This window comes from Cyanistes caeruleus, chromosome 6 (assembly GCF_971803275.1).
Source record: "Cyanistes caeruleus chromosome 6, bCyaCae1.hap1.1, whole genome shotgun sequence".
NCBI classification, from domain to species: Eukaryota; Metazoa; Chordata; class Aves; order Passeriformes; family Paridae; genus Cyanistes; species Cyanistes caeruleus.
The window spans coordinates 35,051,545-35,075,437 of record NC_141706.1 but is presented as its reverse complement, the minus strand read 5'-3'; the positions used below and the strand labels follow the sequence as shown (position 1 = coordinate 35,075,437).

The 23,893-nt window shown below is 42.7% G+C and overlaps 1 protein-coding gene across 18 annotated transcripts in view; it reads left to right on the top strand.

Moving 5' to 3' along the window:
• SUSD6 (sushi domain containing 6) overlaps positions 1–23,893 on the top strand; it is a 93,893-nt gene that overhangs the window by 13,523 nt on the left and 56,477 nt on the right. For 9 of the 18 annotated variants that reach the window (XM_086894498.1, XM_086894507.1, XM_086894502.1 and 6 more), the window contains one exon: positions 7,185–7,269. The gene's annotated coding sequence lies outside the window, so the exon portion shown is untranslated. Of the gene's footprint in view, positions 1–61; positions 195–373; positions 595–5,071; positions 5,177–6,948; positions 7,034–7,184; positions 7,270–23,893 lie in introns of those variants that run through there. The other 9 variants (XM_086894509.1, XM_086894512.1, XM_086894513.1 and 6 more) reach the window with 7 other exon arrangements.

The following is a 23,893-nucleotide window of genomic DNA, read 5'->3' as shown; positions in this document are numbered from 1 at the left end:
TCCGCGCGGCGCCTTTAAGCGCTGCCCCGCCCCGGGCCCGGCTGGCGGGGCAGGGCGGGGCGGGGCCTGGCGCGCGGCGGCGGCGGCCGGGGCGTTGGGCGGGCGAGACGCCGGGGCGGCCGGGGCGCGCGGCCGCCGACCTGCAGCGCCAGCGGCAGCGCCGCCCCAGCCCGCCCGCCGAGCCCGCCCGCCCGGTGAGCACCCGCCGCCACCGCGGGGGGAGGGCGCGCGGCCGAGGGGCCGCCGGGGCGGGGGCAGGGGCAGCGGGGCTGGTTGCGGCGGGGCGCGGAGCCGGGCCCGCCGCCGGGGAGCGGGGAGCGTGTGCTGGGCGGGGAGCGGGCGGCGGGGCCGGGAGCCGGAAGGTGTCGGCGGCGCTTCCACGGGTGGCCCCCGCGGGGAGCGAGGGGAGCCCTGCCCGGCTGCGGCCCCGCACGGAGCTGGCGGTGCTCGGGGCTGCGGCGGGAGCCCTTCCCCGCCCGGCCGCCTCCCTTACATAATGTCACCTGTGGTACCTGCGGCTCCCTCGTGTCACAGCGGCGGGTGGTCGGTGGTGACGGCGGAGCTGGCCCTTCTCTGAGGTCAGCGGTCTTTAAAGTGCGTGTGTGTTTGGGCTTGAGGATTCGCTTGGTGCGGGATGAACCTTTAGGATTTAAAACCCCTGAGGAACAGTGGATAAGCGTTCGCCGCTCTCTTCTCTTTTTTCTTCCGTAGTGCTTTTGGGTGCGTAGGGAGGCACGGGGAAAGTGGTGTCTGAGGTGAAGGGGGTAGTGGAGGCACTGCTGCGGACAATTCTAAGTGAGAAACTTTGTGTTTGTTAGGTTCTCATCTTTGCTTTCTTCTTTATGGTGCTTTCTTCTTTATTCTTTACCAATGCCCAGCGGTCGGAGCTTCCCTAGCAGCTGCCTTTACACGTGTGCAGTGCTTAGGCTGAGCCTCTACGTGTGTGTGTAACAAATCTATGGTAAATCTCCTGTGGAAGACGTGGAACTCAAAAATAGCCATGCTAGGCTTCTGAGAACTGGCAAGCAATAATTGTTCTAAGTATCCCTAAAACTGGGTAAAGGATGAAAAAATACCATAATAAATTGTTCTTATTTCTGATATATTAATGGAAATAGTGACACAGTTTTTCATCGTTGTAGTGTTCTTTTAAACAGATTAATGCAAATACAGTAGTTTCAAGTGGGCGTATTCTCAAGGGGGTTACATTATTGTGGGGAATGGATCTCTGATCTCTGTGCAGTTACAGTAACATAGATTTTGTTGAGTGGAAGGGGATGAGAGGAAGTAAATATATAAATTAAAAATATCCTGAAGTAGTCAAGAGCTAAACTGAGCCGATGGGCAGCGAGGATCTTGCACTTGTCTGTTTGCGCTTCCTAGTGGCTTTTTGTGCGTGTTCCCATAAAAGCTATTATGTAATGGTGCTTCTCTTGGCAGGAATCTATTGTCACCGTAATTCCTGAGGTTTCTGGAGCAATGCAGCTTGTTCAGAAGAGTCGTGGTCAGAACAATGGGAAGAAAAGTTCTTAAAAGGAGGTTTTAACCTCTTTAATTTTTCATGCAGTAGGACTAAGCTTAAGACATCTGGATCTTTTCCAGATTATCTTTTCTGTCCTCTGTTGTTCAGCTTGTCTTTCTATTCTCCTAGGCTGCACTATAGCTGTCAGGCACCAGCTTGCTGCTTACATCTGCATCAGAGCTGGGAAAATATTGACTCTCTCCTTTAATAATATTTGTTATGCTTTTTAGTGTTTTTTTTTTTCTTTTCCCCTCTGAACAGATGCAAAAGTGATATAGTTAGAGCATTTAACTGTTGCTTAGACAAGAAAAAACTCGAGATAATGGAGAAAGGGAACTCTCCCAGTTCTCATCTCTAGTTTGAACTTGTCTGTGTACATCAAAGGGAGGCAAAACACCTAAGCAGAGAAGGAATTTACATATTAAATGCCAGTGCTCTAAGGATCTGTGCTCTCTGTGGTGTCTGTAGTTTATCGTTGATTTCATCTACCTCCTCTTCAGGTGTCTGCCATAAATCTCTTTGCAAGTCTGTTTCCTTTTCTTTTTTTCATGACATGCTATTATTTTGGGTACGTTTTGATGCAGAGAGAATAATCCTTTCTAGCAGTGTAATCTGGTGGCCAGTTGTGGCACTGGCAGCTTTACAGATCATACTTCTGCCTTTGTAACTTCCACGTTGTTTCTGGTAGTAATTCTCTAAGCAAATCTTGGAGAAAAACCTTCTTTTTCTTGTTTGCAGTTTCATCTTCATTCTTACATTGCCTTGTGCTATTATTTAAATGGGTGTTCTGTGAACCATTCCAAAAGACAATACCATCTGAAAGTAGAAAAGTATGTTTCTTTAAGAGCCACTGGGTGAAGGACGTGCTTGAAAGATCAAACTTAACTTAATCGAACTAGATTTTAAAATTGAAGGTCATTGTAGAGCGAAGTAGCACATGATAAGGGAGCTGTAAGTTATTGTCAAAACCCAGATGCCCCCATATCCTCTTTAAAGGCAGATGACTCTGAAGTATGGGAAAGTACTTGTCTCGAGGCAGAAATTTCCCAAAGACTAGTGTAGCAGAGACTTGGGGCCTGTCCCCACTCTCTCTGCTTGTCATGCAAATTGACCACCTGTGAACTTTGAGGAGGACCCAGTGTCCTTGAGTTGTGCAGTGCTGGGTGTCTCTGCTGAAACAGTTTCCACAGAGTTATCAGCAGTTTATATTTAGTGCAGCGGGTGAAGGTGGACTGAAATGGCTGCTTGAGCACGGCTGCCTGGGCAGTCAGCAAGTAATGGTAACTGCAGTCACTAAATGTGCATCCTGCCCGGAGTGTCGTGGTTTGGATGGAATTCTTTCTGTCTTGGGGTCATGACTGTTTTCTGCTACTTTGCTTTTGCCTGGAGAATTGTTGCAACTCTGGGTTAGAGCAGCCTGCCATGGTCTTACCTCCTCTGTGCAACATCATAACCATAGATTTGGGTTTCTGAGACTGCTCCTGTTGCGTCACTTCTGCTTTTTATCCGTGTACTTGCTCACACCACAGCCGTCTACTGCTGTACTGCCCAAACACGTCTCTTGCTTGTTCTGCTTTTGTGAGCAAACAAATGTAAGTTACTGGCCTCTGTCAGTCCAGGAAGGTTGGATGCTGCGCTTGGGGTCTGTGTCAGGCCACTGCTGTTGTTTTGTTGGTTTTTTTTCCTTTTAAAAGTTGCATCTCCTTTTGCTTGCCTGAGATGGTTCCAGAGAAGCCCATTATCTATGAGTAACTGCATGAAAGCACAGTAGCTTGGAGGCCTTGCTCCAGAGTTTCCTGGACTGTGTCCTTCTGTGCACTCTGCTTGGCACAGGAACTCCCTGCAGCTCCTCTGCCCTCTGAGCCACTTGTCGGCTGCTGTAACCAGCTGATCCCAGCTGATCAGGCTTAGCTGGGAGAGGCATCTTTCACTGGCAGGGTTAGTCCCACAAGACTGGGAAGGAGGGAGGAGAGGCAGCAGGGATTGAATTCTGCTTTAGGAATATGTAAATAGAAACATGAAGGCATTTCCTAGAACAGGGAAAGGGAAAAATTAACCCATATATAGCAAAGGTATTGTGGTATTACTTACAGTAGGTTTCTTTTGCCAAAATACTGTAGTCTGTAATTATATTTATCTAGTTGTCTTGACAAGCTTCATGTCCTTAGAAATGCCATCATTACACGTTTAATCCCTTGTCATTAAGTTATGCTGGGTACAGATATAATTATTTCAGTTGTAACAATTTAACCTCCAGCACAGAGTGTAGTAGTTGAGAACAGGTAGATGACTTCAGTGAAGCACCCTGTAAACCATCAGGCTTAATTCATCAGGCTTTGCTGGTCTATAGTTACACAGACAGTATCTCCCCCTGATTCTGCTAGAAGTCTTGTTTTTGCAGCTGCAAAAATTAATTTTAAGTTTAATCAGTAGAAATATTTCCTATAAATGTCAGGAAGTGAGCTTTTGTACTTACCAGAAAAAGTTTTCATCTGCCATTCGTATGCTGGCTGTTTTGTTACTGAGCTGTGGCAGCTACTACTCTCAGGAAGCTTAGTGCTCTCACATGGCTTACTACACGATGCAGTCTGCAAAGTCTGTTTTCAGACTAAGCATAGTGATGCTAATAAGAGACCAGTGAAAGCCTGGCCTGTTGTTTGCTTGCTTATTTATTTATTTAAAATATTTGTGTGTGGTAATTCAAGACAGTTTTTTGAAGAAGTTCACACTGAAGAGCTGCAGGACCAGGAGTTAGAGATGTAAAACCCCTACTTCTTTCCCACTGTCTCAGTTGTCCCCCCAGCTTCTGTCTTTCCCCGTGTGCTGGACAGTGGGCATGCTCCAAAAGTGGAGTGCACATGGAGAACTTTCTCTGCAGCACAAAGGATGTATGTGTCACTCTGGTGATCCCCTGAGGGAACTGCTGTCCTGGCAGCCAGCCCACCAGCAGTAAATTGGCTTCCTGGCATAAGTGAGTGTTGAGTGGAATGGGTTGGTCATCACTGCTGCGGTAACCTTGTAACAAGGCAAAGTACAGCTTTTGGAGCTGGTTGAGCAAAGTCAAGGGAAATTGGCCACTGGAATCACTTTTATGTGGTTAATAAACCACCACAACATATTTGTGCTGTAGAATAGAATGGCTTTCATTCTCACAGTGTATGCTTGCCATAGGAGTAACTTCCTTGTAGGCAGTTGAACTTTGCAGGGCTGAAATGTGCAGCATTTTAACCTCATGTTCAGAAGTGAACTAGCTTCAGTACTGTTCAGTACTCTCTGTTCATAGCTCCCTTAGCTTACAATTCAGAAGTGCCAGGACCATTTGGAAATCTTCAAAGCCATTTACATTTTTCCTCAACTAATTTTCCTCACAGTTTATAATATTGCTGTGCTTCACTGCTGTTCCTGTTTATTCCTTGCATTGATTTAATGGGATTTTGTAAAAAAATGAGTGAGAATTGCAAGACTTTGTAATCAAAACCAAGTTTGCAGCTTGTTTGGGATTGAAAATAGAAAAGAAGTTATGTTGCTATACTGGATCTCTTTCTGCAGGACTGTGAAGGGTACAAAGAGGGAAACTCTGCTGATAAGTCGGTCTTTAAAAAAAGGCCAAGCAAACCAAAGCCAAACAACATCCTTCCAAATCCCCCAATTTCTGTAAGTGAGCTTGAGAAAGATGTTCTTACTTTATATAAAAATGCAGATCTTTCAATAGCTAGATTAGTAATGTGATTTCTACCAGTAGCTGTCAAAGGCTGCTTGTTTTGAAAGGAGCTGTAGTTTGTCTGTGTAGTGTTAAACCTATAAATTAGTGAAATGCTTCAATGTCTTTGACCTATTTAGACTCTTTGGGTTTTCTTTTCTCTGTAAATAACTTATTAAAATTCTTCAAGGACAATATATTAGAGCAGCCCACAATAATACAGTTTTATTGGGTGATGTGCCAGAATCCCCTTCGGGTATTGGAGCCCATTTGTGCTGACCACTCTCAAAAGGCATTTTATTTGTTAAACCTAGTAAGGTGCTGTAATGTTAATTAAAACACCTCCCCCATCCCTCCTTTAAAGGAAAGAATGCATACTGGGTATGTGTTGCTCTCTAATGAGCTGAAAGCCAGCTGATGTGCAGTGAAAACAACAGTAATTTATCATTCTCTGCTGTGTATGGATTCATTATATTTGAAAGCTAAGTCAGAAACTGCCTCTAAAATACCCTGTGTAGGTTATCCTTTGGTGTTGGTACGCAGACTGAGGAGAACCTCTTCTGTGCCAAAACACCAGCCTGGGAGGGTGATTGACATAACTGCTTTTCAAGAGAAGTGTCAAAATTGCAGAGCATTGCTCAGAGGGTATGAAAGCTTCACTTCTCCATCTGCTGCCGCATATGCCACTGGCTCGCCAGTGGCCATATGTGCGATCAGCCTGAAAGCTTTAAAGCCAGCTTCTCTCTGAGGGCCCCTCACTCCTTTTCAAAGTCCAAAAAGGGCATGCTGCTTGCTTCAGGAAAGGGAGGGCCCTGTTTTCCCCTTAGGAAAATCGAGTAGTATGTCTTCGTAAGTTAAAGGACTATTGCAAAGAGCTGTGTGATCCTGAAATGCTGCAGACTCATTCTGTGATATGCAACAAAAGTGTGCTGGAGACTCATTGCAAGCTTTGCCTTGATCTATAAGTAGACTAGAAAACCACATAAACTTACTATCAGAGATTAATTAAAAATTATTTCATGGGTATGGGGAGCAAAGTTTTAAGATCAGGGTTTGTGTCTTTTTGTAAGCATATCAGAGATGTGAAGAGCAGTTTGTTATGCTAGGTTTACTTTTCATTTCATTAGCTGTGAGAACCTTCATCTCAAGTCTGTTTGTGGTTTCCTGTCTTGCAGGGATTGTACACTTCTTTGACTTAAAAAGCTGACATTTAAATGTGACAATGAAATGTTTAGCAGCAAAGCAGATCTTTAAGCAGGCTAGACAAAAACTCCTTTCAGCTGCAAGGCTTTTGCTCTCACTTGGATGACCAGTTTTCCCAGTTCTCTGTTGTTGTACTTTCAAAATAGAGAAAGTTGCCTTATCAATAACCCTCTTTTTAATTATTGGAATTTTTAGTAGTAATGCTGCGTAAAGAAGTTGGATATGTTGGTGAGGCAATAAAACGTACCTGTGAATTTTGGCACTGTAGAAATAAATTTCTCCTATGCTTATCTGGGAAGTATGCAATATGTGCAGTCACTGAAAGTGCATGTGTGTATCTGATGCAGTTTTAGTTGTATTTAGATGTATTTGATGCAGTTTTAGTATGGGTATTTTGGATAGCTTTTGGGAAGTTTCTGTCCTGCTGAAAAAAACCCAAACAATCAAGTAAGCTTGAGTGCTGCTGAAAAATGTTTTTGGTAACGCTCTGCTACACTTAAAACTGTTCTCTTCTTATTTTCAGGATTTTTAAATGTGTGAGGATAGTTTGCATATTCTTTGATTTTGAGTAGCTTGTGCAGTGTATCTCAGACCCAGATCTGAACTTTGTGAGTAATGTCTGTACCTGAAGCATAGCTGTGTGCCTGTGTCCTAAAAACATAATAGAGCTACTTCTACCCTCAAGCTTCCTGCTCTATCATGTGACAGAGTGCCATTCTTAGTACTTACAGGGCTAATACCTACTTTTTTTTTGTGCAGTTTTAGGTGTGTGAATCAACCTATCATCACTGAAGCATCAGTTTAATCTTGACAACCGTTGTATACCAGCCTGTGTCAATACCAGGTAAGGTGAAAGCTGATGCTGTTACTTTGTTTTTCTTGAGTTTTTGCTTTTAAAACCTGCATTTTGTCCAAATGCCATGACACTTCTGTAAACTGAAGGCAGACTGTGCTGCCTTCCGTGTTCTCATCCTGCAGTGAGACAGCCACTGGTATTATCATCTCTAGCTTTTGAAACAGGAAGTATTCTGAAATGTTCTTAGGTTCTCATTCCTTTGTAGACTTGCCTTAGCATTTTTCTTGACACTGCTGTTAACCTCATTTTTATGGTGTTCAGATGCCACAAGCTGTGGTTTTTGTCCTTGTATTCTTCACTCCTTTACCACTCCCTGATTTTTGATGAAGAAACTACTGAAGTCCTTCCTGCGTTCCAGAGTAAAGCATGCATGATAAGTCACCTGTGCTATCTGACCTTTTCTCTTGAACAAAAAATAGGTTCTGTTTTGATTTTTTTGACCCCTACCTGCTCCTAAATGTTACCTTTGAAAACCTATCACAGAAGGATCTTACTTGTGTATTGTATATTTGATATTTTAGTTGTAAAAAGCTACCCAAATATGTCTTCCAGAGAATTAAACATAAAGCTGTTATTTGGACCTCATCCTTTTATCCCCCTTTAGAGAAGGGGTGTAGATTGCAGGGGGGTGAAGTGGGGAGGGAATCCCTTTAATGCTTTCAACGAGATTATTATCCAGTGCTCTAGGGGAGTCCTAGTGCAGACAAACTAATGTGAGTCTTTGTTCTGATGCTAATCAAGATAGGGATAATTCTTCTGACTATGCCTTCTTCCCCTCAGAACCCTCTAGCATTGATAAGGCATCAAGCTCCTTTGCTATCTCTCTTTTTTGCTGTGCCTGCCTGATGACCTTGTTTTCTGTAACTGCTACCTTGAGTAGCAGTTTTGAGTTTTAAGAAGGCCTTAAAAAACATTCATTAGGAATGTTTACTGAGATTTTTTGGGTAGTCCTGGGTGGTACTTGTACACTTCAGTGTAAGAGATATCTTGGTGGCTCTGTGTGTGTGTGTGTGTGTGCATGTTTATTTTTTGAATCATTAAGTAAAAAAACCCAACTCGTTGTTGCTGCAAGACACATTGGATTGAATGCAGTGGCATCTTTTGCTGCGTGTTGGGACATGTAACTGAAATTGAGAGGGTATTTTTCATTCTGTCTCTTCTTGGCCAAAGCAAACAAATGTTTCTCAGATACTTTTCAGGATTCCATAAGAGACTAATTTCTCATCCCTAGTCCAGAGAGCTCTGGAAATTTTCTAGAGTGAATGTGTGTGCAGCCTAGATAATGTTTTGGTTTATGCCAGTAATCTGCTCTCAGCCTAAACATAATCTGCACAGCGTCAGGGATAAGCTTGAAACCTAAGTATATAGTGAAATATGACTCTGCCTGTGATGTAATACAAAAAATAGTGCCTCTTCACCACATCTTATTTGTGACAATAGGGAAAGGATGATGGTGAAAATATGGTTGTCTCATGTGAAATGCTTGCATCAGACAGCTGTTAAAAAATGTCATGCAGATCAAGAAAAGGAGGGAAGTAGTGTTTGGGGTTAGCCTCTTTAGCCTTTCCTTGGCAGTAAGAAGCTGATGAGAAGCTCATCCTTGTGCTCCTAAAAGCAGATCTGCTAATATAGCAGCACCGTTAGTGATAGTGAGCTCTCTGAGGATGGCTGGTGGCAATCCTCCCTGGATAATCTGTCCTGGGTCTGGCTGGGCTGGCCTTCTGGTGAATTTGGAAGGGAGTTTGCAGTTTTTCACTAGGGGCTGTTCCCTTTGCAGGGTGGTTTGAGAGACCCTTTTTGATATCAGTACAGAACAGAGGGATGGGAAGGATTAAGGCAAGTTAAAATATCTTCCCTAGAGGACAGAAAATGCATGTGTGTGCACAGCTAGCATGAGCATATTGGTGCAATGCTCTCATGTTTCATTTTGGTGGAGTGTTTTTCCCTAATGCAGAATTGGAGAAGTCCTGCAGTGGTGATGGAAAAATCTGATTTCTTTGCAAACTGCACAATTTTTGCCTATGTAGACATAGAATATCTACATAAGCTGAGCCTAAAAGATGTGTGTGAAGAGGTACTGGGGCAGAGGGAGAAAGGCATCCTCAGAAGATAGTCAGCTGAGGAGACTGACTTGAAGTGCTTTCTGTCTGTGACTATGCACAGATGCAGGGTGTACATTTCAAAGTAATCCATCCTGGCTCCTTGATGCAAACCTGCATGGAAACATTAGCTGTGGGAAGGGGTTTATCACTTCTAAACAGTATTGTTTTTTAAGGCTGATCCTGTTGACAATATCCTGAAGAGACATCACTACCAGATAGGTACATTTTATGTGGGTGAAATTATGGGCTAGGTATAACTGCCTTTGCCCAGTGCTATTAACCCAACTATTGTTAAATCCCAGGAAATTCTAATTTTCAGAGTGAATGCTTTTACAACCTGAAAATAAAACCTGGAAGATATATGTGGTATTGGTTTTATCTTTTCATTACCCTTGATTTGCATATTCAAAATGAGTAAAGAAAAGATTTCCTGCAAATGGGTGACCTGTACTTAGTTATTTATATTCTGCCACTTTTCAACATCCTGCTCATCTTTTGTGATTTGAGACAAAGGAAGTTGATCTCTGTTAGCTTGGTTCACCTGGGTACCTGTGCCCAGTTTTTCCACCATCTCCAGCTGGGCATCTTCCAGAGTGATGGGCATGCTGCAGGCTTTCCAGGCATTGTTCCAGATAAGCCTTGCTGAATTTGAGATATGTGATAAGATTTATTTTTATTGTCTGATGTACTTGGCGTCAAGCGACCATACTTGCTAAAGCAAACTGGTATTTTACAGTCCTCTTACGTTGTGCATTTAATTGCTGCATAACTGATTTGTTCTGTGTCAAGCATACATTGATTTCAGGGTTTTTATGCCAACATTGATTTTGGCACTTTTTTGTTTGTTTTTTTATATATACATTTGTTTAACAGGCTCCTAGTCAATAGGGAAATTTTGCAGCCTCTTTCTACTTGAAGTAGTACTTGGAGCCGTTGAGAGGAATTATTCAGCTTAGGAAATACAGTCCTGTGTCTTAACAAGAGCTTGTGAATTCCTAAACTCTATGAAGATACAGCCAGGCACTGTCAAGGTGCTCAGAGAAATTAAAGGCACTTTCTTCACTTTCAGCAGCTCATACAGACTGTACAGTTTGTTAAATCCTCCTAAGTGGTGAATTTCATACGATACGTTAACAGAGGGGTTTTTTTTTTTGCCTTCCATGTCTCGAAGATCAATATTAAATGTAAAATCAGTAAATTTTATCTACATGATTTTTCCTCTAGGACTCATAATTACTTTAGTCTTTCTTGTCTTTGACTTCTTCTCCTTCTTGGCTATGGAGCCAAAAATGTTACATGTCATAATGGTAGAATTCCCTCTAAATGTAGAAGGCAGCCTGTTTTTCAAATTGGAAAAAAAAAAAAAAAAAAATTTTGAAGTGAGGTTCAGGAGGACAATGAGGTATTTGAAGGAGGCTTTTTGAAGCTGGCTTAATACTTTTTTTTCAGTATACTGGGATTATCCTATGAGTTCAGTAGAGTCACTTTGGAGTTGCACCATGAAGGTGATTGCTGTTACATCCTCACCTGCTGTTGGAAAGACTATTGCAGAGATCCTCTCCCCTTGTGACCAAGGGAAGTAAAACAGGAATGTTGCACCAAGAGTGTGTGGAATGCCTTAAGGAGTGTGAAGCCGTGCCTGCTAGCCAGGAATTGGATGCTGAGAAAGGTATTTGATTTGCACTGCCTGTGAGAACAGAGACTGATAGCTCTGGATGCTGATGCTCTACAGCTGTCTCAGGAAAAATACCTATGAGGTTAGGAAAGTTGATTAGTGTAGGCAGTATTAATGCAAGCTTTGTACAGTGCCATGGATGTTGTGTAGCTGCTTGGCTTCTCTGTGAGCTTCCTGTCTTTCAAAATAACTGCAGGAAATGGCACAGTAAATTGGATGAGCTTGTTTTGATCGATTGTGGATTTTTGCACACCTATATCTGTGCAATTTTTGAGGGTAGATCAGTTTCCTCAGTATATATGTCTGCAATCAAGGTGTAACTTGGTGTGCTAGGCAGTGCTCCCAAGTGAGGACACATATCCCAGTCAAAGGCCAGTAACAAGTGATAGAGGAAGGTAAGGGAGGAAAAAAGGTGTGTAAAAATAGAACTAAATAAAACTGAAATAGCCTGTTTCTTTTATGTGATGTTACTCTTAAGATGTTGGTGATATAAGTACATTTGGGAAGACAAACCTTGCAACAATCTACCAGTCTCCTGGTGTCCAGGAGCTAGTTCTTGGAATGAAGTTATGTTCATTAGCTTTCTGTGAGGAAGAATTATTGTTTGGCCATAGGTTTTTTCCTTTAGGCTGTGTTTGGAAAAATAAATTTTAATTAAATTTAATCCAGTTTGCTTTTTATTGGTATTAAAAGCTTAAGTCCCATTCATTCTCTTTGGCCTTTCTGTGATGAAGACATTGCTGGGGTGAACCTTGCACTTGGCTATCTCATCTGTGTTCTGTAGGTAATTCTGTAGCAAAGGATGAGCTTATTTGATGTCTTCTGGAAGAAGAGCTAAAATAGCTGAGGTACCTAAGCAAAAGCTCACTGAGTAAAAATTACATGCTTCCACAATTAATGTCTGTTTCCAGTGTAATAGGGTGTAACGTGTGGCTGCTGCATGCCTGTATGTGACTTCATTATGTTGTGGTTTTTCCCAATGTGTAAGGCTGAAAGGTTGCTGAGCTTTCAGCTGCTGGTGTAGGGTTGTGGCAGCCACACCTGGCACATGGGGAGGAGGTGACCTCCTACATGGGTAGGTGTGCAGGGCATGGGCAGCTGCAGGGAGGAAGAGCATTTAGGTGTTGCTGCTGCTATGTTTCTGCAGTAGCTCTGAGCTAGACCTTTACTCCTTTTGCATCAAACAGCAGTGCTTCCTCACCAGACTTTATTGGATAGGAAAGCTGAAATACTTGGTGTTCCAAAAACAAAAATCCTGTTGCTCTGGGGTTTCTTAATGCCTTATGAGCAGACTAGGTAAAGGGATTTGGTCAACTGGAAATTGCTGTCTTTGCAGAAGTTTCTCTATATTTGTTTGTGTAAGACTGTGGAAAAGTTTGGAGGGTGAAATGTTACCTTTATTTTTCAGGTCATAGTGTGCTCGTTGACACAGGCGTGGTTATTTTGATATCCCACAGAATATAACTGATCCTTCCAAATTTATATGCTTGGCTATGTTACTGCTTTTCTTCTCTGTGCTACATGAGGTGATGAGCAACCAAGCTGTCCTGTATCTGAAGTTCAGACGGAGCCTCTGGGTGGCATTGCTTATGCCTGAAGCTTCTTTTAATTTGCAGGAAAAAAACAATTCTTTAATTATTGGATAGGTGACACACTGATCAAAGTGAGACTTTTGAGGCAAAGCTTGGCTTATAAGGTAGATGTAATCATGGCACTTGTAATGAAGTTTAATGTTGGCACTACAAAACTGAGGACAGGCTTGGGAAAAGACAATATAAAAGTCTTTTGTCTTTCCTGTGATATATTGCCTTGTCCCCTTGACCTCCTTATCCTTGGCAGAGGGCAGGTGTCTTGTGCAGAGTAACTTCAGCCACTGTCGTTTTCTGCAGTCCTGTGTGCTTCTGTTGAAGTGACACACAACTGCTGGTCTCACCTGACCTTTTCTTCTTAGGCTTCCACATGCAAAGGGATCACTGCCCTGGTTCTGGTTTCAGGTGATCCTAAATAGATGGGCCGTCCCAGGTTTCACACAGGAAAACAATGGATTTTAGTTGTCTCCACAAAATCGACCTTTACTGGAAGCTGTAGCTTCAAGTCTGCTATGGTTTGACTGCTGTTAGCCACAAGCAGAGTGAATGATACTAGACAAGAAAAAGCCTAGGAGTATTTGTTATGGAAGTCCATATTTAATCTCTCCCTGTAGCCTTTGGCTTGCTTAAAATTGTTCTACAACCTTTCTGATTTCCCAGACTATTGATTACCCTGTGTCTGAAAATGCATTTAATTATGTGATGCTTTTATAGGCAGTAGGTCTTCCTTCTCGCATGGAAGAAATGGCCACTACAAATCTTGCTACAAATTGATTGTGAGTAATTTCTGGTGATGGAAAAACTTACACAACAATAACATAAACAGTGTGCAGAAGCCTGAGTTGCACAAGCTTTTCAATGCAGAAGCCTGCATCCAGCTTTCAGCTTCCATAGGTTTCTACATCACACAAGTTTCTGCTGCACTTTGGTGTGAAATGTAACCTTTTATAGTGGGATCATCAGTAAATGATGAAGGCAAAACATGTAAGAAAACGACACTTTGTTCTACAAACTCATCATCAAAAGTTTGTTTTCATAAGCATAAAAGATAAAACTCCTGGTCTTAAGATGAGACTTCTAGACAACTCTCTCAGTAAATACTTAGCCTAGCACTAGCTAAAATTCTGATACATCATCTCCTTTTGCCTCTGCCACTTTCTGGCTGTGGGGCTGTTAAATCAGACACTTGCTGTCTGTGTCTCTTCTGTGCTGCATTGCTTTTTCCACCTACTGCTTGGGAGGAGGCTGAAGAAGCCTTGCTGTCTCAGCAGTGGACTTGAGCCCCACACAAGAGCTGTGCAACAGGTACCTAGGACACTGCCTTTTTGTCTTCCTGTAAGCAAATGCTTGACTCTGCTAGAGACACTTATGGATTACTCTGCATGTAAGAATATTCATCTCTGGCTTTCTTCTTGAATTGCCTTCTGTAGGCAGAGAGCAAATACAAAGTGAGATGTATGGGTCAGGGCAATAATATACATGGATTCACACTGGAGTGTTTTAAAGGGGTGGGGAGGGGAGGCTGGGACATGTTGTGACATGAATGGGACTGGGAAGTAATGCTGGCACTATTTAATCTGGCCTGTCATTTTTCATTTTATTTACTCCTGGCACTTGATTGTCAGATGAGACTTTTATACTGTGTTCTCTTTGTGGCTTAGACTGCTCAGCACTGCAGCAAAGTCCTTCTAATCCTTTTTGCTATCTGTCTCTTGCAATGAAAACTCAATTGGCAGACTGAATACTTGAATTCCAGAGAGCAAGTGTGGATTCTGTGGCTTGGGAAGAATGAAGAACCAGCAAATATGGCAAGACCTTCTTGGGAAGGCAGGACTCTTACAGAGGTGAATTAACTTGTGTGCTCCATCTGGGCAGCTGTCGAGGGCCTTTGCTAGTGTCAGGGGTCATATCTGTTTTCACAGCTAAATGGTACCCACCAGCAGCTGTTCAAATAGAAAAAGACCTTATTGATCTGGTTTGGATTTTTTGAAGAGACAATGAGGATGCATTAAGATTGTCCCTCTTGCCTTGTAACTTTGCTCCATGGCAGATCCATATGTGGGGTAGCATTGCAGAAGTAGAAGCTTTCTCAGCTGGCAAGCAAGTGTTCTGCACGATGTTAGAGACATTGCTGCCATGCTCCTGCCCTCACATTTGTTGAAGAAAGACGTGTTTTGGGGAGCTCTGATTGGAACCAACTGTGTTGGTTGCAATTCTGAGCAGTTCTTTCAGGAACTGAAGATTGCTTCACCGTAGTGGTTGAGATGTACTGTGCAAACTGTGCTTACTGCTGCCAAATGCTGCCGAGCTTCAGAGTGTTAACTGTAATCTGCCGGTGACAAAACTGGTCTTTCAGTGTTGCAGCTCTGACTTGGCTGTGGATAAACCAGGCTTATGTTAGGATTAAGCAGAACTCCTACATGAACATTCTCATACTCCTCTTTCTGGCATCTTGATATAGTATATCAAGCCCTGAGCTTGACTGTCTTGGCCTGAATACTGACAGTACCAGTTCCTTGGAAGGCCATATCTGGACTGGGAATGCTGTATCAGTAACAGGGAAAGGGGAACAGGCGTTTTTCCTCTTAACTTGGAAGGAATGACCTATTACTTTTGCTTTTAAATATGAATGAACTCATTCTCCTTACCTCAGATATTTGCCGTATGGTATTCCTGGTAAAAGTAGCAGATGTTCTTCTGCTATGTTTTGCTTTGGTACACAAATTCTCTTAATTTTTTTTCTGTCCTGACTGAAGTGGGCTGTGATACTGCTCATCTTAGGTGTATCAGGTTATTGCCCTGATTTTCTGAATGTTCATCTAGAGATCAGACAGGGTGCATGAAATGTTGCTTGGGTAGTGGACCTGATGTGTGTATGTGTGTAGGTGGTAAAAACCCTGGTTCAGTATGCTCGGCTCAATAGCTTCTCCTTCAGTTTTACTGTTACTTATAACCTTTGCACTTCATTCTTCAATATGAGTTCCAACCCACCTTCTTTATGGTAGTTTGGTTTAGTTTTGCTAGTGAAAGCAGTTCCTTTGCAAATCTGCATCACTTTGTATCCTAGTGCATTGTTTTTCTAGTGAGAGAATGAGGGTATTTTTGCATGTAAGTCGTTGTTTTCTATGTTCTCCCTGCCAGTGTGGTTTGTATTCTCTACTCATGAGCCTCTGTTCCACTTTACTACAGAAGAGTAGACATATGGAGGTGAACCCCAGTCTGAGTGCCAGACAAACCATAGCATTTGGCGGTCTGGATGAAGGAGTTTGAGAATTGCACCTATAAAGGGTTGTTTTCTGTTGTGTCTTTTTGCTTGGGGTATGAGTATGTAACACAACACTCAAACTTTAGTCCTTGGTGATGAATATAACTCAGATCTTCCTATTTCATGTGTTCTTAGGAATGCTCATGTGGAAAGGGGCACGTTGCTTTGCCATGGGAGTTCTGTTGCCCTAAAGCAGTGCCAGGCTGACCTGGGTGAAATCTCTTTCACACATGCAGCTGGAACAGGCAATGTTACGGACCGAGGCCTTCTGTAGACTGCTTGTCTGGGCATAGTTGAAGGCAGCTCCTTCCTTCTCTTTTCTCTGTAAATCTAGCTATGGTCAAAATTTATTTCTACTCTCTGTTTAGGAAACCTGCCTGCTGGTTTTCTTCATAAAGATAAACACATCAGCATGGACATATTAACTAAGAAGGGTGTCAAACAAAGGAGAATGTGGTGGTAGATTTTTTAAAAGATCTCTGGAATAAGAAGGAAGATTTACTATTAGTATCGAGGAACCTGCCATGATTTAACAAGAAAAATTTGTCCATAGTTGAGTAAGGGATATGGTGGTGAGATTGGTTAATGTGAAGCAATTGTTGTCTTTGTCTTTCATTTTTGAGAGAATGCAGATACCAAACATGGAACAGTTCAAAATGTGTGTGTGTGTGTTTGCTTGTTCTCTCTAGTTAACATAGTACTGAGAAGAGGCAGTAACACAGGTCTTGTGACCAGTCTGTTGATCCTTTATCTCTTGGTTTACTTTGGAAGGCCTGTGGTAGTGACATGGGGTGATTCTCCTTTGGGGAAAACATGAGAGAACAAGTTCTGTCTTTCTGATGAAAGAAACAGAAGTGGGGAGGTGCTTACTCCAGGGCCCAAGGGGTTTGCCTCAGACCATGCACTGAAGAAACCTGTAGTAAGGAACTGCCCTTCCTGTCCATGCTCAGAAACTACTAGTCCTTTCTGGAGGACTTGTCTGGATGCTCTTGGGCCTGTTGCTTTCTGTTTGGTAAGTTACCTGTGATGGTTTGTGCATTCTGCTTAGCCATGTGAAGGCTTGTAGTTCTCACACTGAATAAGACAAGGTGTTTTTGTAGGAGGCTTTAACTGCAAAATACTGTCACTTGCAGTGACAAACTTAGTGTGGCCCCTTAGCAGAGCCAGTCAACAGACTGAACTCTTTAAAGCATCTGCTTGTGAAGGAGACTGAAACCTAGAGTGCTTTGTCTAAGGGGGAAAGAGTCTGTTTGATGATGGTGGGATTAATGGTAGAGTTGTTCACTTGTGATAGATGTCTCTAAAATTCTAATATTGCTCTTATTAGAAGACAAAACTACAGGAGTGAAACCTGCTGATAGCTGTGTTTGGGAGCAGACTCATGTTCCCTGAGAATTCCACTGGGCACAATTACAAGGATGCAACGAAGCAGTGTTTTTATCTTTGTCCATAATAAAAGAGGAACAGCAGCTCTGAAAGTGATAAAATGCAAGAAAAGGCCAGGTAAATTCTCAGACATTGAGAAGAGACAGAATTCTTTGTAATCTCATTTGTATTTACAGAGTTACTGCAATCTTTGAGGTGCTGCCACAATGTACACAGTTTAAGCAAAAACAAAATGAAAAAAGGGTCGTTTAAACTCTGATAGACAAGATCAGTGTTCAAAATGGCCAGAGATGTTTTGTAGCAAATCTGTGTTTCTCTGTCCCACTGCTCTCAGTAATTTGCCCTGCACTGCCATTGTAGCACCCCATGTTCCATGCTGCAGGAAAGCTTTGGCTTAATATCCAGCTCTGAAAGATATGTTCAGTAGCAGCTCATGATCTCAGCCAAGGAGGGGGCGTGTGCTTGTGTAGGTTCTGTCTCTTAAGAAGGCATGGCTAAACTGGGAACAGTTTAAAAAAAAATTACAACATGAAACCCCCATATCCCATTCCCATCTCTCCTCCACCCCCTCCCCACCCCCACAACAGCTCTCCCTACCACAAAGCCTGAACACTTTCTGAAACCTCATCTGGCAGGGGTGAGGAGACAGCTTGCTCTTTTTCCTGGAGCAGCAGATTCCCGTGTTCCCATTTGTGGTTGTTTAGGGAAGGCTTTTGCAGGTATCTACGGGGTGGTGATAATCCCTTGCATGAAGGAGCACGGCCTGCACAGATCCATCCGTCTGCAGCTCACCTGCGCTCTGCAGAGTGCGGGCCCTGCTCAGCCTTGCTCAGGGCCGCCGTGCCCGCACAGGCCTCGCCAGATGCTGCTGCCGCACGGGACCTTGGCCAAATGCACAAAGTAACTGCCCTCAAAACCTTGCAAACTCATTCCTGTCTGCCCAGAGGCGATTTTTTCCTCAGTCATGGGAAGTTCTGGAGACACGGTTAATGAGTTCAGCTGAGGAAAGCACACAAGGAACTGGGGGAGAGGGAAGGCTCATTTTGGCATGCGAAGCGTGAACCAGAATGTGTGCAAAGAGGGTAAGGAGGTGCGGTGAAAACCTTATAAAGGAATGAAAGAAAAATTAAACAGAGGTCAGGCAGTGTTAAGACTTGAAAAATAAAGAGCTGGAAACTGGGTAGCCATTGGCAAAGAAAGTCTTCGTTTTTAGTCTTTTCATAAATCTGATTTTATAAATCAATAAGTATCAAGCTCATTTCAGTGACTGAAGCTACAAAAATATAAAGGGGTTAAATATTTACTGATAAGAATTTGAGGGAAAACTTGTTTTCAAGTAGTTTTAGTAGATTTGCTCATTGATTCTTGCTACTGAGTCAAATTATTGGCATATTTGGGACAGAAATAACTCGTGTATATGAGTGACCTTTTAATTTCCTTTTCAGTCTTCTGAACTGTAGTGAGTAATGAGCTGTAGTGAACAAAGAAAGCATTAAGAACAGGCGTGGTGCAGATTTTATTGCATGTTTGCAGTAGAGCAAAGAGCTCTGTATTTCTTTGGGTGTGATATAGAAAGAACCTGCTGTGAGCCTAAGACCTCTGGGACCCGTGATGGCTCAGGTTAAAGAGGTGGTTTCCCTCCACGTGAGGGTAGTTTATGATATTTGTAGCAGTGGGGTTTTTTTTGTTGGTTTTTTTCCCTCAGTGTTTATACAGCGTGGTCTGATTTGTAGGCTCCGATTTCTGCCTTTCTTTGACCTGCAAGTGTTAATGAGGCAAGAAGTGCTTGTGAAGGGCTTTTTTGCCTAGTCACACACCTGTCTGAAAGCAAAAGTTTGTCCTTTGGCGTGTGCCCCAGGCTTCCTGTCTGCATCTCTTCCTTTGCAGGGTCTTCTGCAGCGAGTCACGACAGCTAGCTGTTTTGTAGGAAAAGGGATATCAAAAAGCATGTGCTAAAGAGAAGGGATGAGAAATGACGTTTCAGCCAAGAGGCTTTCATTGTATGAGGGGGAGGAGCATGACATCAGTGGGCTTTTTATTGCACAGCATGAAAAGATCCCACAACTAAAATCTGATCTAACCTTTGCTTCCTGTGTGTCTTACAAGAAATGTTTCCCATGTAAGGCAAGGAGAGCCTGCTGTAAGGAAGCATGTGGCTGTCATTTATTTCAGAAAATGTGTCTCAGCATTCAGCTGTGAAAAAACAGACCAAAGAGACCTGTGGTAGCTGCAGCCTCTGTTGCCCACGTTCATGCTATTTAAAGACGTGTCTTTTCCAGCTTGATTCTGGTGAGATAGATTGCCTAAAGTCTACTGACTACTTGTAGGTGAGGGGATTTAGCCAGCCATTGCTGGGGATAGGCCTGACATTTCTCAAGTCAACATAATTGGATTATTCAGCTGATGGTAAGCCAACACCTTTCCAGAAGGTTTCTAGAGCTCTGGTTTGACTCTTGGTAAACGATTTCTTTCGCAAGTCACCTATGCAAAACCACCTACGCTTCAGGTGTGGTTTTAAAAAGAAGTGTTGATTATGTTAATCACATCTCTGAAGTTCTTTAAGACTTTCATTCCTGATACCCTTTCCACCCTCATACTTTTTCTTGACTTACAGTAGTGGAAGAAAAAAAAATTCTGTCTCAGAAATGGGGATTTAATAATTTTCTTGGCTGAAGAAGCCAAGGATTCCGTTTTGCATCTTGAAATTAAGGTGTTTGTGGACCTTGGGTTAATCTTAATATATAAAAAAGTTTTAACTCTAAGCTCAGCTAATTTCATGAACTAGACCCTCCTAGGACTGATGACATTAAAGCAGTAATGTGGATGTCCCCTGTTTCAACCTCCTCCTCAGCCTTTCTTTTTTAGGCTTCTGCAAAGTCTGATAGTCCCACTGTAGTTTGTGTATCTTTCTTTTGCTGCAGTGTCATTCACATTACTATCATTGGCCTTAACTCAAGCCCTTTGCATTTTGGGTGAACACTTGTAGAGGGAAGTTCTCTGCATGTTCTCATCTCTTGATTAGTTTGCAGGTGAGCTCTTTAGCCTGTTCTCAGGAATATGCAGTGGGTGTTGAGCATTACTGTGCTCTGAGATGACATGGTACCCACAAGGCTGGTTCTTCTTTCTGCATTTCTTCATTCCCACCAGATCAGGAGTCTTTCCTGCAGTTAGGAAGTCAAGATGATTTCCTCAGAAAAGAAAGCAAGCAAAAATTTTTGGTTGGGCATCTTGGAACTATTGTTGTTGCAGACCATTACCTGCTCTGCATTTCTCCTTGCTGGTGGAAGTACTTGCAGTGTTTGCAAGGAATAGTGCTCCCTTGATGCTGGTGGTGTTGAGGTTGTACCTGTAAATTGTACAAGGTCTCCCTCCTGAGAGCCTTTGCCTTTGAGGAAGACTAATCTTTCATGTCATGACTTCTGACAGTGAAATTTGCTGTTGGTCTAGTGACAAAACCTGACAGTTTTCCTTGGTCAGAAATAAAAATTTATCAGTGAGATTGCTTCTTCAAAAACATAAACCCCTGCCCAATTACACTTATTTTGTAGCAAATGTAGCCTAAACATAATTAGCTTTTTCAGATTTGATTTGTCTGCAAGGAACTTGCAAAGACTGTTGATGCCTTTGATGTAAATAAAGCATGGCTCTTCTTGGCAGAGATGAGGAAACTTAACCTTGTCCCTCAGAAGTACGTTGTTGAGTTCTGTCCTTACCAGCATGTGTTCCTGCCTTTCATAAGGGCTCACAGTAGCATTTCACTGAGATTTCTTTTCATTTTAAAAGTGGTGTAAAGCAGCCTCCGCAGTGATTTCCAGCAGCTATACTCAAGTGCTTCAGGGGAGCAGGACTTGGAGGTGGAGGCCGTGGCAGTGTTGCTAGAGACCAGGGAAGGGTATGTGGGTGAGAAGCCTTGGAGAAAAGGCTTCTGATAGCTGTTGTGCTCTGGGGTATGCTGTCAGAAGGGTGGTTTCCTCAAAATGTGCCTTGTAGTGTCCTGTGGAGCCTTAGTGGAGCTATTTATTTTCCACAGTGCAGGCTTGTCTTTGTCCTCCCCCCACTTCCCTCTGGATGTGAAGGGGTGATTCTGCTTCCTGAGGAGAGCAGACCCTGAAATGCAAAAGGAGACAATGGAGATCCTTTGTTGTCCAGAGCCAACTGTTGCTTACACCTGTTAAATGCAATGTTCAGCTTATCCAGAAAAGCAGCTCTGTGTGTCAGAATATGTATAAAACATGCAGAGACTAGTTTTTTTTCCACAAAATGAAGCTTGCAAGTGGCTTTTTAAAAGATGCCAATGGGAATCCAGATAGTTGCAAGTGACAGACCACATACTCCTCTGGATATAGCTGCTGTGACATTCACACAGTACGGTCTCTCTTAACCTTACAGGTGAAGCTACAGGTGACATTTCGTCTGTAGTTTTGTTGTTTTTTTTAAAAATTGTTACTCTGCATTTAGTGAAGAGTAGTGATGTTATTAAAAAAAACCACCAACCCCCTCCGTCTGCCCCCCAAATTCTTGGTCAATTCCTATGCAGGGACCCTTTCTGAAAACTCTGCATAACGTATTTTTTAGGGGTAAGAAGAAGAAGCTCAGTTAACCTGTGCATGTGAGACCATTGCCAGTCTGATGTTGATGTTTAGACCTTTCTGCAAGATTCAGTTTTTTTTTGTTTCTAATGTGAGCCTTATTTTAAATGGTTGCTCTTTTTCTTTTAAACTGTTACACCATTGTCATTACTTTCTTGTTACTTCCTCTTGTCTGTTCAAGAGATGCCAGAGAATTGTTGAGGAAGTTTCTGATCCTGATGTCAGGCTGTTTGCATTCCTCTACATACATGTAGCATTTGTAGAAACTAACACTTCTCTCTGTATGGGTTTTATTTAGAATGTTTGGCTTTAGAGGAAAAGGAAATTTGTAACACTGAAAGATGGTGTTAATGGATTTAACCAGTTGTTTTGCAGCAAATTCTTAAACTGCAGAGGCAAAAGGCAAACAGCTTTGGTGATGACAACTGCTGACTCTCAAAAGACTAAACCACATATCAGATTTAAAAAATGGGGAAAACAAATCCAGTCTTAAGGATACAGTATAAAAAGGTGCATACCCTTTGAGAAACTCATTTCAAAATAGATTAAATGAACATGAAAATCCTCTGCTGTTGAAAGTAATTTTAAATCACCTTCTTACTCTTTGGTGGGTCTTGCATGGTAGTTTTGTTCTGCTGTAAGCTCTTGTAGCTGACGTCTTTGTCCTGCTGCTTGGAGCACTATGTTACAGGTAAAAACATGAAGAGCAGGACTTTCAAACAAGTTTGCTTTATACAAATTTTAATAACCTTTATTTAATCAATTCAGTCTGAGGGAACCTTGTTTCCAGAGACAGGAAATTGCTTGAGGATTACTGGCTGTCACAGGATCTTCGTATTTATTTGTAAAATGTCTGGAAAAAAACAATAATAGAATCAGTCTTCCTTTAAAGGCAGTTGAAACTGGAGTTGCTGTGCTTTTCCCATGAGGCTGGGTAGAGGTCACTGGGAATTCTGTGCTAGAATGTTTTTTCTTGACAAATAGTTTCATGGCTTTGGTGTACGCATGCAGGGTGCTTGGAGACACCTCAAAACCCCAAGCGAAGCAGGGAGTGACCTGTTTCCCAAGTCGATGTGCTATATATAGCTGCTAGTGACATACATATTCCTTGCCTTCAGATAGTAGACAGTTAAATATGCCTGCTCTAAAATGCACTTTTCAGAGGGAATGGGGAAGTATATTCGGCTTTTCAGCTCTGTGTGTGCAAGAGGAGCAAGGCATAGAGGTGTCTGGGACAGCATGTGTGGTATCTTTCATGTTCATGTGCCCAGCCTGTTGATATTTCAATACTTGTATGCTGGAAAAGTGGGGAAAAAAAAAAAAATCCAAAAGACTCCATAATCTGTCTTTTTGCTTTTGTTTAATGGATGGTTGCCTGGTAGCTGGCCCATTCAGGGGTGGAGGACTATGACAGGAGCCAGGAGGCAGGCAGCACCTGGGAGTGGTGTGTTTGGCTGAGGGACAGCAGGCAGGGAGGCAGCTGCTCAGGTCAATAACAGGATGCTTTACCTCTACATTCTGGTGCCAGTGGTGAAGAGGTGTTGCCTGTGGCTTTATCCATAGCTTGTTTCTGTACGTTTTGAGTATCAGGAAGGAATATGATCTTTGGAAGGGTTTTCCCTAGAGTTTTGAGGTAGACTGGACAAGGCCTAGCTGTGCTTTTGCAGTCCTAGGTGGTCTAGCAAAACAGCCAAAGTGTAAGGTAGAAGATTAAATAAGCTTTATGCTCTTCTGGGTGTACATCCTCCTGACCTGGCACAGGTATGTGTGTGATTCTTGCTTGTGTGCAGCACCACTTTGTAGCCCTGCACAAAATGGCAAGATTTACTGCTGAGCATTTTGCTGACTCTTGCTGTTCTGCTTTGTGTAACTTTCCACTTTCTTTTGGCTTTGATTTCATTTGCCTTCCTCTAATTCTAACAAGCCTGTGTTACCTTTGGCTATTTTGAAGCACTCTCACCCAGCTTTCTGGATTTTAATCTGCATGGAAACCATGATGCTGGAGC